This window comes from Pongo abelii, chromosome 6, assembly GCF_028885655.2.
Source record: "Pongo abelii isolate AG06213 chromosome 6, NHGRI_mPonAbe1-v2.0_pri, whole genome shotgun sequence".
NCBI lineage: Eukaryota > Metazoa > Chordata > Mammalia > Primates > Hominidae > Pongo > Pongo abelii.
The window spans coordinates 5,983,701-5,998,602 of record NC_071991.2 but is presented as its reverse complement, the minus strand read 5'-3'; the positions used below and the strand labels follow the sequence as shown (position 1 = coordinate 5,998,602).

General features: G+C 45.0%; 1 long non-coding RNA gene and 1 pseudogene across 1 annotated transcript in view; both read right to left on the bottom strand.

The window, feature by feature from the left end:
- Positions 1–14,902, bottom strand: part of LOC134761667 (uncharacterized) — a 113,630-nt gene that overhangs the window by 75,592 nt on the left and 23,136 nt on the right. The window lies entirely within an intron of this gene.
- LOC134761666 (olfactory receptor 7E24-like) lies at positions 566–7,379 on the bottom strand (annotated as a pseudogene).

Below are 14,902 nucleotides of genomic sequence, written 5' to 3'. Positions count from 1 at the left end.
GCCATTACTTGTAATATCCTAGGAGGATGTTTCTTTTAATGTCACAGAAGGTGTACAAAATGTCACACGAGGTGTTCACCTTGTGACATTATCTGTAATAGCCTGGAAGGATGTTACTCCTAATAGGTCACAGGGGTGCATACACTTTGATATTATTTGTAATCTCATAGAGAGATATGACTTCAAATATCACAGTGGATGTACACACGTAGTATATACCCTGTGATATGATTCATAACACCCTAGGGAGATACAACTCCTGATATCACAGTGCGCGTACCCCATGTGTGTACACCCTTGATATTAGTCGTAATATCCAGGGTAAAGATTACTCGTAACATTACACAGTGTGCACACCCTGTGATATTTTTCATATTATAGGGAGATATTCCTTCTAAGATCACAGTGGGTGTACCCCATGTGTGTAAATCCCGTGACAGTATTTTTTGTATCCTAGGGAGGTATTACTCCTAATATCACAGTGGGTGTTCACCCTGTGATATCATTCTTATTTGAACTTGCTGCCTTTTTTAACCCACACTACAAAAGAATAGAACAGATAAGATATTGAGATTAGACTGTCCTGCCGTACGGCCGCCGCAGGACACCTTTAATATCCCTGTTTCTCAGGCTGTAGATGAAAGGGTTCAGCATGGCGGTGACCACCGTGTACATCACTGAGGCCACTGCACCCTTTCTGGGGGAAGATGACACATCTGAACTGAGGTACCCCCCAACGCCTGTTCCATAAACTCAGCAAACAGCTGACAGGTGAGACCCACAGGTGGAGAGGGCTTTATACTTTCCCACCTGACGACGAAACCCTCAGAATTGAGGAAACAATTTTAGAGTAAGAGAAAATGGTCCCCGAGATGGGAAGAAAAGCAAACATGGCGGCAGGGAAATACATGATGATGTTATTGGTGAAGGCATCACAACATGCAATATGGGGGAGTTGAGAAGGATCACAGAAGAAATTCGGAATTTCCACATCCTTGAAGTAGGTCATTAGCAAGGCAATCAAGTGGTGCAGCTGGGAGTCTAAAAGACTGAGAAGAAAAAAAAAGACAACAAAACTAGGAAGCCACAGAAACACGGGCTCATGATGACTGAATGATATAGAGGGTGACAGATGGCTACAAACCGGTCATAGGCCATCACACTCAGGAGCATGTCTCTCTTCCGTGCCTCCAAAAATGGCAAAGAGACATCTGAGTCAGGCAAGCCTGCAGAGGAGATGACTCTGCTGTGAGATTGGATGTCCACAATCTTGGGGACCGTGGTGGAGGTGAAACCGATTTCAGGCAAGGACAGGTTGGAGAGAAAGAAGTACATGGGGGTGTGGAGGTGGGAGTCAGCGCTGATGCCCAGGATGATGAGCAGGTTCCCCAGCACTGTGACCAGGCACATGGGCAGGAACAGCCCAGCGAGGACCGGCTGCAGTTCTGGATCCCCTGAGAGTTCTAGGAGGAGGAATAGAGAGACATCTGTTAGATTCTGTGGGTCTGCATAGTTTGGACACCTTTTGCATAGAAAAGAGTGTTGAAAAATCGGAAACAAATAAACAAACCCCGGCATTGTGTCTGCATTTTGAATAGAAGCAATTCACAAGTCATGTTCTCAGATTTCTGAGCAATCCACACTCAGCAATATTTTGCAGTTCTGACAGACTCAATTGTCTTCTAATGCTTTCATCTTTGATTTCTGTGTTATTCATTTCTTCCTGTACACACCTTAGAGACATTAGATTCAAGAATGTTCCAAGAACGAGATCATCATACATAACAAATTTGTAACTGCTAGAAAATACAGCCTATCTTTTCTGAAAAAAACTACGTAAAAATACGATTCTCTTCACTTGAAGAAAAAGGTTATCCTAATTAAAGCAAATTAAGAACTCAAATATTTTAGTCTAGAAGGTTGATACAAATTCCCTTGATTTAGAACATTTATAAACACTGTATAACAGCTGAGACCATGCCATCTGGAAATGAAATTAAAGTTGATAGTTCATAAGCAGAAAATCATTCCACATGCCAGTTAGGTCCTAGTGATTTCATCGTTATGTTTTCGGACTTTTCTCCTTCAAGAGAGTAATTGCTTCCTCAAATCGGTGGGTCTGGCTTTAAACTTCATGTAAGCTATAACTCCTGTCCTTAGCTTAGGAGGACTTAAGAGTTTTCATCAGAAAGTTTGGCCGGACGCGGTGGCTCACACCTGTAATCCCAGCACTTTGGGAGGCCGAGGAGGGCGGATCATGGAGGTCAGGAGATCAAGACCATCCTGGCCAACATGGTGAGACCCTGCCTCTACTAAAAATTCAAAAACTTCACCTGGTACGGTGGCACGCACCTGTAGTCCCAGCTACTCAGGAGGCTGAGACGGGAGAATGGCTTGAACCTGGGAGGCAGAGGCTACGGTGAGCCGAGATCACACCACTGCACTGCAGCCTGGGCAACAAGAGCAAAACTCCGTCTCAAAAAACAAAAAACAAGAGGGATCAAGTAAGTCAAAGTCACACTTATGACAGCCAATTTTTGTGAACCAAGGAAGCGTCAATTCAATAATTAACATAGATTTTTACTTTTGCTCTCTCCTCTATGCCAGGCAAGATATAGGCTCTGGGGAATTATTAATTCAGCTTATTAAATCTCCCAGTTCTTTTCAATACAGAGAATATTTACATGACAAAACTTAAGTTAAAAATATGTTACAAAAAATACTGTTATGTGATGCTGTTTTATTTATGAAACCACCTAATTGCTCTAGGCATCTTTCAAAAATTTCAACTTACCCTGAATTTCAATTTACATTCAGAATATCATCCACATTTTTGTCTTTTTTCAGTTTTCACTGAATGAACGGAATCACCATCTTTTTTTTTTTTTTTTTTAAGATGGAATCTCACTCTGTTGCCCAGGGTAGAGGGCAGTGGCACAATCAAAGTTCACTGCAACCTCCACCTCTGAGGCTAAAGTGATCCTCCCACCTCAGCCTCCCAGGTAGCTGGCAGTAGAGGCATGCATCATGATACCTGGCTAACTTTTATAAAATTTTTTTGTAGAGATGACATCTTGCTATATTGCCCAGACTGGTCCTGAACTCCTGGGCTCAAGCAATCCTCCCGCCTTAGCCTCCCAGAATGCTGAAATTACAGGTGTGATCCACTGTGCCCTGCCTCACTGAACTTTTTACATCATAAAATTATCTGCATTCTGTACGTTCCTTGAGCGCATAGACACACATTTTCATCACTGGGGACACATTCCTACTATAAGGCTGAGAAAAGAGAAGGGAGTTCAATACTTACTGAATAAATGTAGGCATAAACCTCACTACCTGTTTCAAAGGTCTCATTATTTTCTTCTCTAAGATAGAGTCACTTTGCAGTCATTTACAGATTTCTCTTTAAACACCCGTGGAGCCTAGAAATAGGGGTAAGTGGCTGGACTCTCAGTTCAAAAAGAATGCCATGCTTACCTTCTACATGCTGTAGCACTGCTGCGGCAGCGAACTATAAACCTTGTCCTGCAAACACGAAAACACAGCACACATCTCAATTCAAGGGAAAATCAATGTCCACTGGATAGATGGCAAAGGTACACTGACTCTTGGCCAAACAGTATAATGTTTATAAACTTTGTCCCACCATAGTCGTGTGCTGAAAAAAAGTGTTTCTGTTCTTTTTTTTTCTTTGAGATGGGAGTCTTGCTCTGTTGTCCAGGTTGGAGTGCAGTGGTGGAATCTTGGCTCACTGCAACGTTTGCTTCCCTGGTTCAAGAGATTCCCCTGCCTCAGCCTCCCGAGTAGCCGGGATGACAGGTGTGTGCCACCATCCCTGGCCAGTTGTTGTAGTTTTAGTACAGACAGGGTTCTGCCATATTGGCCAGGCTGGTCTTGAACCCCTGACCTCAAGTGATCGGCCCACCTCACCTCGGCCTCCCAAAGTACTAGGATTACAGGTGTGAATCACTGTTCCCAGCCAGAAGTGTTTACATTCTAATTTGTGAATCAGTAAGCCTTAGTAGAGGAGGGCTTTCAATATAGATGAAGAATAGAAGCTATTAGTGAGATAGGGTGCATATATATTTTTAAAAGATTGTGCTAGTGTAAATGATAAACATAAACCTTTGCTATATACCCCGAGAAACTTCCGCAAAAGCCACCTAGTTTAAATCCGACCAAGTAAGGCATTCAACATACTAATCAATACATTTAAAAAAAATAAATAAACAATGACACATTACCAACAACTCCTCCTCTTGATATTCAATAACTTGTTTCCATCTTTACTGTTTTTCAATTATAGGATTCCGAACAACCCACAAAGTTTGATATACTCAATTTATACAATGAATTCATTAGACCATGTTTTTTATTTTGCCTTAGTTTAAAAATTTTGAACATGCGACAGCACCAGACACACAGCTTCTTAAAGCAGCCCCAAGAACGAATAAAGCAAATAGGAAGAACTTGATTTTAAAATTGCAACCAATTTTATTGTAATTTTATTTGGATGCAACAGCCAGAGAACTTTCCTAAATTCTGAATAGCAAAGATCACCCGTAACTTCACCATACAATCTCAGAAAGATACACTGTGTATGTAAATATCATGACCATCCAGAAATTTCCTTCTGGTTCATTAAAGAACTGTCTGTTCTTCTGTGTATGTAAAGATTTTGCAGGTTTTGATGGGCTAAAGGTCTTACAAAGGTGAAAAAATTATCTTTGGGACAATTCTCCAGCAGCAGTTTTAAGAATTCACTGAACTCTAAAAGGCACGCTTAGAGGTATTACCTTGTAAACTGTACAATGGCTTCACACAATCCGACATTTCTAATCTTCTCTCTTCTCATTCTTTTTCTGTTTTTTTTTTTTTTTTTTGGAGACGGAGTCTCACTCTGTCGCCCAGGCTGGAGTGCAGTGGTGCAATCTCCGCTCACTGCAACCTCCGCCTCCCGGTTTCACACCATTCTCCTGCCTCAGCCTCCCGAGTAGCTGGGACTAAAGACGCCCGCCACCACGCCTGGCTAATTTCTTTGTATTTTTAGTAGAGACATAGTTTCATTTTGTTAGCCAGGGTGGTCTACATCTCCTGATCTCGTGATCCGTCCGCCTCAGCCTCCCAAAGTGCTAGGATTACAGGCTTGAGCCCCCGCGCCCGGCCTCTTCTCTTCTACCTCATTTGGATGATAAAATCAAATCTTATTTTCCTCCTGAAACTGAGGAAAGAGAAGCACATCATGAAGAGAAACATTTCATCTTAGCTACTGAAAACGCTAAGTTCAGTGTCGACCTCTTGTGGCGCACATGCTAATGACAAAACAAAAGAAAAACCGGTTTTAGAAAAACAGGAATTGTAATTCTGGCACTTTGAGAGGCCGAGAAGAGAGGATCACCTGAGCTCAGGAGTTCAAGACCAGCCTGGGCAACACCGTGAGACCTTGTCTCTATTTAAAAGAAGAAGAACAGGAAATATCTCATCATTGTGCAAATACTGCCCACCAGTCAGAAAGGCAATTTCGATAGTCAATAAGTCACATCTGAAGTAGCACCAGGTAATTTTTATGAAAACTCAAGTCTCCAGATTTCTTTCCTAGTGCTAATTTGTAATACACCAATGCTTGTAAGAAATAAAGGTGTGCACATCTGCAGACACATAGCTCCCTGAAAATTAAATCCAGCCAGTTCCCAGGCATTTGAACTGACGAGTTTTTTTTTTTTTTTCTTTTTCATTTTCTGGAGATGGGGTCTCTGTCACTCAGGCTGTAGTGCAGTGGCCCAATTACAGCTCACCTGCAGCCTCCATCACTTGGGCTCAAGCGATCCTCTGTCCTCAGCCTCCTGAGTAGATGGAAATACAGGTGCGTGCCACCACGCCTGGCTCATTTTCCGATTATTATTATTTTTTTTGGTAGAGCTGGGGGTCTTGCTATGTTGCCCAGGCTGGTCTGGAACACCTGGCCCCAAGTACTCCTCCCATCTCCGCCTCCTAAAGTGCTGGGATTACAGGCGCGAGTCAGGGCGCCCAGCCTGGACAGTCTTTAAAAGAACTCTGACTTGCTGGTAATGAAACACAGCTCCGGACATCCTTTGAGAAAGTCGCCGTCCCCACCTCAGAAAAACCACCCACACCCACACCCCCACACCCCCCCACACACACACACACGCCCCGGAATTAATTTCCTCATTTCGGTGAAAACTTTTACAGGGTCCTCCAGGCTTGTATCATTTGAAGGCTAGCGTCTGCCACTCTGCTTCCACGCTTCTAGTTGGGGACTACCCACTTAACAAAGCCAAGTTCAATTTTAGTTTCCCAGAACTGACGCAAAGCAAAGCGCAAACAGCCTCAACCTGGGGTGTGGAGTGATACCAGACCTGACGGGGCTTTATTCCACAGACAAGCGTGGACCCAGGACCTCAAGCGGTCCCCGCCTGCTGTCAAGACCCCGCCGCAGCCCCCCGCCCGGGCTCGCAACTGGCACAACGCAGGCTAGGTCAGTGCCGCTCGAGGTGGGCAGAACCACAGGGCCACCTCCCCGGGGAGCACCGACGCCGCCCCCTCCGCATACCTCTCCTTCCCGCGGCCAGAAGCGCGGGTTGTAGATGAAGAAACTCAGCAGCGCCGGCGGGAACTGCTTCTTCTGGGCCGCCCAGGGTCCGCTCCCTGCCCTGGCTGCCGCTGCAGCCATCCTGGCCCAGCCCCCCACCTCGGGAGCCTCCCACAGCCGCCCACAGACAGCAGCCACCTGCTACAACATCACACTTCCGCCTCCCTCGCCACCACCCCGGAAGCGATCACCGCTGACCAGGAAGAAGAACCCGCCTCGCAGCGTCGTCTTCTGGCACGCCAGGGTGGCCTTGTTATCTGTTTCCTGGCCGAGTTTGTTTTTTGCTGGCTCGCGGACTTTTCTCCTGGCTACAGGCGAGGGTTTCTCGTTTCAGGAAAAACTCAGCGGGGCACTGGCTTTTTTTGGATGGGATCTCAGTTTGTCATCCAGGCTGGAGTGTAACGGCGGGATCTCAGCTCACTGCAACCTCAACCTCTGGGACTCAAGCAATCCCCCTGCCTCAGCCTCCCAAGTAGCTAGGATTACAGGCGCCCGCCACCAAGGCCAGTTATATTTTTTGTAGAGGTGAGGTTTCTGTTGCCCAGGCTGCTCTCGAACTCCTGGCTTCACACGGTCTTCCATTTCGACCTCCCAAAGTGCTCTGATTATAGGCGTGAGACACCACCGCCCAACCTGCTGTTGTTTTGGTGGTATTGTTTTTAATTTAATTTAGAGACAGGATCTCGCTTTGTCACCGAGGTTGGAGTGCAGTTGTGCCATCATAGCTCAGTGCAGCCTCAACTCCCAGGCTCAGACGGTCTTCCCACCTCAGCCTGAGGAGTAGCTGAGACCACAGGCATGCACCACCATGCCCAGATAATTAAAAAAAAAAAAAAAAATAGACAGACAGATAGATAGACAGACAGATGGTAGACACAGGGTCTCACTTTGTTGCCCCAGCTGGTCTCGAACTCCTGGCATCAAGGGATCGTGCTGCCTCTGTTACTGGATGGAAGGTCTTGACCGTGGATTGCCCAGGTTCTTGGCGTGTTGAACAAAGAATTGAACAAAATGCACAAAGTAACAAAAGATCAAAGCAACGAAAAGAAACAAAAGAAAAAACCGGAGTAAGGAAGAGACAGATTTATTGAAGCGAAAGTACAATTCACACAGCATGAGCGGGATAGAGCAAACGGCTCAATAGCCCACATTAGGATTTTTATTAAGCTGGAAGAATTAGATAACGCCCCTAGGTGCCCGTTAGAGGCCTCCGATTGGTTACACCCTCTGAAGGATTGGCCTGTGACCAATCAGAGGCTGAAATGGAGACTTGCGCACCACCACCCCCGCCCCCGCCGTCAATCAGAGGCTGTCACCCTCCCCCCTCGCCCTCCTGCCCCCGCCGTCAATCAGCCTCTGATTGACGGGATGCACACGTGGCCTCTATGCTGCCTAATCTTGCCTAGAACTGGCTGCATCTGCTGTTCTTTTGTTTATGCCTTAAGCCTTGGTTCCCCTCAATCCCTGTTCTGCCTCACCTGGCCTCCCAAAGTGCTGGGATTACAGATAGAGCCACCCACACCTGGCCCATTGTTTTGCTTTTAGTTTATTTAAAAAGTATTTTATTCTAAGACAGCACTTTGCTCCGTTGCCCAGGCCGGAGTGCAGTGGCCAGATCATACTTCACTGCAGCCTGGAACTCCTGGGCTCAAGTGATCCTCCCACCTCAGCCTCGCGAATAGCTGGGACCACAGGTGCATGCCACCATGGCTGGCTAATTTTTAAATTTTTCGTAGAGCTGGGGTCTCACTAAGTTAACCCAGGCTGGTCTCGAACTCCTGGGCTCAAGTGATCCACTGGCCTTGGGCTCTCCAAATGCTGGGATTATAGGCATAAGCCCCTGTGCCATGGCAGTGTTTTTTGTAGAAGGAACTGTAAAGACAAAAAGGAAGCGTCATTTAGAAAGAAACAAGGCTGGGCACGGTGGCTCATTCCTGTAATCCCAGCACTTTGGGAGGCTGAGGTGGGTGAATCACTTGAGGCCCGGAGTTCGAGACCAGCCCCGTCTCTACTAAAATACCAAAAACAAGCCAGGCGTGGTGACACATGCCTGTGATTCCAGCTACTTGGGAGGCTTGAGGCAGAAGAATTACTTGAACCCAGTAGGTGGAGGTTGCAGTGAGCCAAGACTGCACCACTACACTCCAGTCTGGGCAACAGAGCAAGACCCTGTCTCAACAAAAAAAAAAGAAAAGAAACACATTTTGGGGCAGATGTGCATTCCGTTTGGCCCATGAACATCATCTACAGGGTCCTTGTTTGAGAGACCTCAAGTGGCCATTGGATCACCCACACCTACAAAGCTTGCCCCTGCCCCCCATTCCTTCAGCGCAGGTCTGGAGGCAGATGGGGCACTGTGTGTGCCACGGGAGCAATATCAGAGGTGGCAGACTCCCCAGAGTGGCTGTTCCTGGACCTTGTCGCCTGGGATTCCCTTGCCTTTGAGTTGTGTGAGTTGTGGCATAGTTGGGATGGCTCGTTACAGTTATTTGCTATTTGCATTCATGCCTTGGCAGCATATGGTTTGACCAAACTCAAGAAGACTTTGGTTTAGATTGCCTCATCTGTCACATATTAAGTTTGGAAGCAGAACCACTTCCCTTATCCAGCCTGGCAGAATAGACCACATTTAAGGAAATGATGAGTTGGAATTTGGACTTGAGACAGATCTGGGTACATATCCACTTTTGCCATTCACAGACTGCACCAATCTCCTTGCACCAGAGATAGAGACTCGCTCGTCTCTATCTCTTATTTGGAAAATGGCTAATAGCAAATTCCCGAAGTGAGAATCTCACTTGAAGAATTAAATGGGACTATGACTGTGCATCAAGTATCAGCACCTAATCACTATTTCATAAACGATTGCTACTGTTCCTTGCTATTGACTTTCCCAATTAGCTTGCTCTAGTGCATGAAATTATTCCATGAGAAATACATGTTTTGGCTGGGTGTGGTGGCTCATGCCTGTAATCTCAGCACTTTGGGAGGCCGAAGCTTGCAGATCACTTAAGGTCAGGAGTTTGAGGCCCAACATGGTGAAACACTGTCTCTACTAAAAAATAAAAATAAAAAAAATAGTCCTGCGTGGTGTCAGGCGCCTGTAGTCCCAGCTACTCAGGAGGCAGAGGCAGAAGAATTGCTTGAACCCGGGAGGTGGAGGTTGCAGTGAGCTGAGATAGCGCCACTGCACTCCAGCCTGGGTGACAGAGAGACTCTGCCTCAATAAATAAATAAATACATAATAAATAAATATAAATGAAGTACAAGGTGCTATATAAGTGAGTGTGATTAATATTTTATAGTATGAGTCACAGTTTCTCCCAGGATACCTCTGTGTCCCTGTACATGTTTGCCTCTCCCTTCCTCCCACATACAATTCGTTGCAGGAGGCATCGAAAGAGGGAGATGACCAAAAACAAAATGAAACATCCAGAGATCAAAGAAAAGAATATGCTTTTACGGTTTCAAAGTTAAGGATGCAAGAACGCTTAGACATCAATGCATCTGCCTCACCAAACACAGTCCTTGGGTGTGCACGGGTACGAGGCAGGAGTGGCAGTGATGACAGACACCCACATAGGTTTGGAGGTCTCAGAGGAGAGGGTGTGTGTGTCTTTCTCCCTGGGGAAGCTGGGGGAGGTGGTGAGCTTTGCAGAGTTCCCCTCTGGGTCAAGCATGGTTCAGTAACAGTAGAGTAACCACGGAACAGGATTATCTCGGTGAGAAATCCTTATTGGTTCAGGAAGAAGCTGAATGATTTACTTGTGCACAGAAGGAATTCAGAGAAAGCCAGTGCTGAGAAGCCTCAAGGTCAGGACCAGGAGGAGGTAGCAGTGGCCCCTCAAGACCACCAGAGTAGAGAGGATTGAGGATGACTCTACGTTCACTATTCGGACTGAGAATACTCCAGTCCCGTCTGGGGCCTCGACTCTCCCCCAGCCTATGGTAAGAAGGGAGAAGAGGTTGCTTAATTACCTGACATAATTAAGATTCTGATACCCAGCACAATGGGAATTCAAATCAAGTTCAGTTATAGAAATAGAAGTTAGATGTTTTGCACAAAGAATTTGCGAAGTCAAATTCCAAAGGAATGAGCTGTGGGAAAGACACATTTTGGTGCTGGAAAGGGAGCTCCATTCCAAGTAGAAAGTCACAGTTCCAGCCGGGCGCAGTGGCTCACGTCTGTAATCCCGGCAATTTAGGAGGCCAAGGTGGGCAGATCACTTGAGGTCAGGAGATTGAGACCAGGCTGGCCAACTTGGTGAAACCCCGTCTCCACTAAAAAAAAAAAAACAAAAATTAGCAGAGTGTGGTGGCAAGCACCTGCAATCCCGGCTTCTGGGGAGGCAGAGGCACTAGAATCACTTGAACCTGGGAGTTGGAATTTGCAGTGAGCAGAGATTGTGCCACTGCACTCCAGCCTGGGCTGCAAACTGAGGCTCTGTCTACAAAAAAAGAAAAAAAGTCACAGTTGCAGGCTAGCTGGTTCTGGACATAGGTTGACACATATGTCTGTCTCCTCCCTATCAAGGGTATATATATATATATATGAATATATACATATATGTGTATATATATATGTGTGTGTATACATGTATATACACACACATATTATATATAGATTTGAGACAGAGTCTTGCTCTGTTGCCCAGTTTATAGTGCAGTGGTATGATCATAGCTCACTGCAGCCTCTAACTCCTGGGCTCCAGTGATCCTCCTGCCTCTGCCTCCTATATAGCTGGGCCTACAGGCGCGGGCCTCTGTGCCCTCCTTTCTATCAAGGAAAGTGACCTTCTTGAGGCCAGGACTCTGTTGGCGTCATCTTCTGGTTCCTGTTGTCTAACACAGTGCCTGCATCACAGGACACAGTCCATGTGTGTTGAATGAATGAATGGAGGAGGCGGGGGATGGGGAGGAGGGGGCAACAGACATCAGACATGGGCTTTCATCCTTCAGAGCTCAGCTACTGCTTATCCTGTGAATGGAGCTCCGTCCACAGGCTGATCTGAAGTTCAGGTGAGTTCTCTACTCCGCTCAGCACTGAGCTCTAAGAAGCAGCTGCGGGGTAAAGGTTTGGGTGCAATGAACACCTCTAAGACAAAGGGCCTCTTCATCCTATTCTGTTGGCAGAAATATCAGACCAGTGAATGGAGTTACCAATCTTTTCTCTGTTGATTTAGAGCACAGAGACCCTGTGTCAGTCAGAGGTCACCTTTACTGTGAGGGTACATCTTTCTCCAGCAGTTAAAATTGTCCTTGACTTCCATCTCCTGCTGAGATCACTTGTGAAGGAGCTTCAAAAAATCTGGTTTTTTGGTTTGTTTGACACAGGTTCTCTCTCTATCGCCCAGGCTGGAGTGCAGTGGTGCGATCTTGGCTCACTGCAACCTCTGCCTCCCAAGCTCAAGTGATCCTTCTGCCTCAGCCTCCTGAGTAGCTAAGATCACAGGTGTGCATCACCATGCCCAGTTCATTCTTTGCATCTTTGGTAGAGATAGGGTTTCTCCATGTTGGCCAGGCTGGTCCCAAACTCGTATGAAAGAGCCATCATGCAAGTAATACCACAATTTGATAAAGTGAGGTGGCAGGTGCACAGGTATTATGTTGCTCAGTATTCTCCTTATGTTTGAGATACTTTATGATTTAAAAATAATTTAAGGGCCAGGTGCGGTGACTCACACCCATAATCTTAGCACTTTGGCAGGCTGAGGCAGGCAAATCACTTGAGCCCGGGTGTTGGAAACCAGCCTGGGCGACATAGTGAGACCCCACCTGTACAAAAAAAAGAAAAAAGAAGAAAGAAATGAAAAAAACTTAGCTGGGCATGATGGCACGCAGCTGTAATCCAAGCTACTCAGGAGGCTGAGGTGGGAGGATCACCTGAGCCTGGGGAGGTCAAGGCTGCAGTGAGCCGTGATGACTCCCCTGTATGCCAGCCTGGGCAACACAGCAAGACCCTGTCTCAAAAACAAAATAATTTAAGGTGAATAGATTTACATTCATTGTAGAGCCCCTAGGAAAACAATGTCAAAATGTATACCCCCCACCAAAAAAAACTTGACTTTTTGAAACCCGTGAAAATGTACACAAATGTCTTTCCAGTGAGTAAATTAACAGGCCAGGTGGAAACCATCCTGGTGATTCCAATTTCATCTGTCTTCTTAAGTGTTTGCAAAGGAACCGCATACCTTCACATGAGCAGAAGAGACAGAAGATAGGTTTTTGCTTGCAGTAGGATTCCTGAGTGCCCATTACATAAACTTAAACTGTAGTCGTGACAGAGAATTAACTATGTACCTTGTAAACCTGTACAAATGGACAAGTATTTCCTATCTTCACTGTTTTGCTATCCTTTGCTTATGAGCTAGAAACAACTAGTTTGTAAATACTGCTGCTAAGTCTTTACTAAGTACTACTACTTAGTAATTATCTACTCACAAAATACTAAAGCATTTACTGAGTATCAGTACTTAGCAAATGACCACATACAGAATACTAAAATATTTACTTAATAGCCATACTTAGCAAATGACTACTTTGATAACATGAAAGTATTTACTGTGTAGCAGTACTTAGCAAAAGACTGCGTACAAAATGCTAACATATTTCCTGAGTAGCAGTACTTAGCAAACAACTATTACAAAATACTAATTAATGACAGATTTTGTGCAATTATGTAGTAGCGGTAAATATTAAAAGACTTACTATTTAAAAAATACTAAAGTATTTACTAATTAGTAGTATTTACAAAAAAGTATTTTCAGACTGGAGTGTAGTGGCATGATCATGGCTCACTGTGGCCTCAACTTCCAGGATCAAGGGATCCTCCCACCTCAGCCTCCCGAGTAGCTGGGACCACAGGTGCATCCTACCACACCCAGCTAATTTTTAAGTTTTTTTTTGTAGAGACACGGTCTCCCTATGCTGTCCAGACTGGTCTTTTTAACATTTTAATTTTAATTTTCTTCCTTCATTTTCTCTAGTTACCATGCTGCATTTTATTGTATTGATCACAGTTGGTGTACACACTGTGATATGATTCCTAATATTCCAGTGGGATGTTACTCCTCAGGTCACAGGGGGTTAATACCCTGGGACAGTATTCCTCATATTCCAGGGCGGTGATACGCCTAAAGTCACAGGGTGTCTACCCCCTGTGATATTATTCGTCCTATTCTAGGGGGACGTTACTCCTAATGTCACAGGGATGTACACCCTGTGATATTATTCACAGTATACCAGAGGGATATTAGTACTAATGTCACAATGCATGTACACCTTGGGATATTACTCGTAATATCCTAATGTCACAGGGGGTGTGTTCCCTGTGATATTGTTCCTAATATCCTAGATGGATATTGCTCCTAATGTCACAGGGCGTGTACACCTTGTCATATCATTCATAATATCCTAAAAGTATGTTACTCCTCATGTCACAGGGGGTGTTCACCCTGTGATATTACTCGTAATAGTGTTGTGGGACGTTACTCTTAATGTCACACGGGGTGTACACAGACTCACACAGTGATACAACCTGTAATATTCTATAGAAATGTTACTCAGAAATCACAGGGGCTGTACCTCCTGTGATATTATTCATCATATTCTAGGGGAATGTTACTACTATTGTCACATGGGGTGTACAGCCTGTGATATTACTCGTCACATCGTAGCGGGACGTTACTACCAATGTCACAATGCGTGTACACCGTGTGATGATTTGTAATATCCTAAAGAGTGTTGCTACTAAGGTCACAATGCATCTACACCCTCTGATAGTATTCAATATATCCTCGGGGGATGTCACTCCTAATGTCACATGAGGTGTACTCCCTGTGATATTATTTGTCATATCCTAGGAGGATGTTACTTTTCATGTCACTGGGGGTGTGTATCATGTGGATTCAACGCCAGTGATACTATTCCTAATATCCTAGGGACATGTTCCTCCTAATGTCACATGGGGTATACACCACGTGTGTACACCTGCTGTGATATTATTCGTAATATCCTAGGGGAATGTTACTCCTGATGGCACAGGTGGTGTACAGCATGTGTGTACACCGCGTGTCTCATTATTCATAAAATCCTAGGGGAATGTTTCTCTCAATGTCACAAAGAGTATACAAAATGTCACAGAAGGTGTTAACCTTGTGACGTTATCTGTAATACCCTAGAAGGATGTTATTACTAATAAAATAAAATATTTTATTTTGTGCTACTAGATTGATACAAATTCCCTTGATTTAGAACATTTATAAACACTGTATAACAGCTGAGACCATG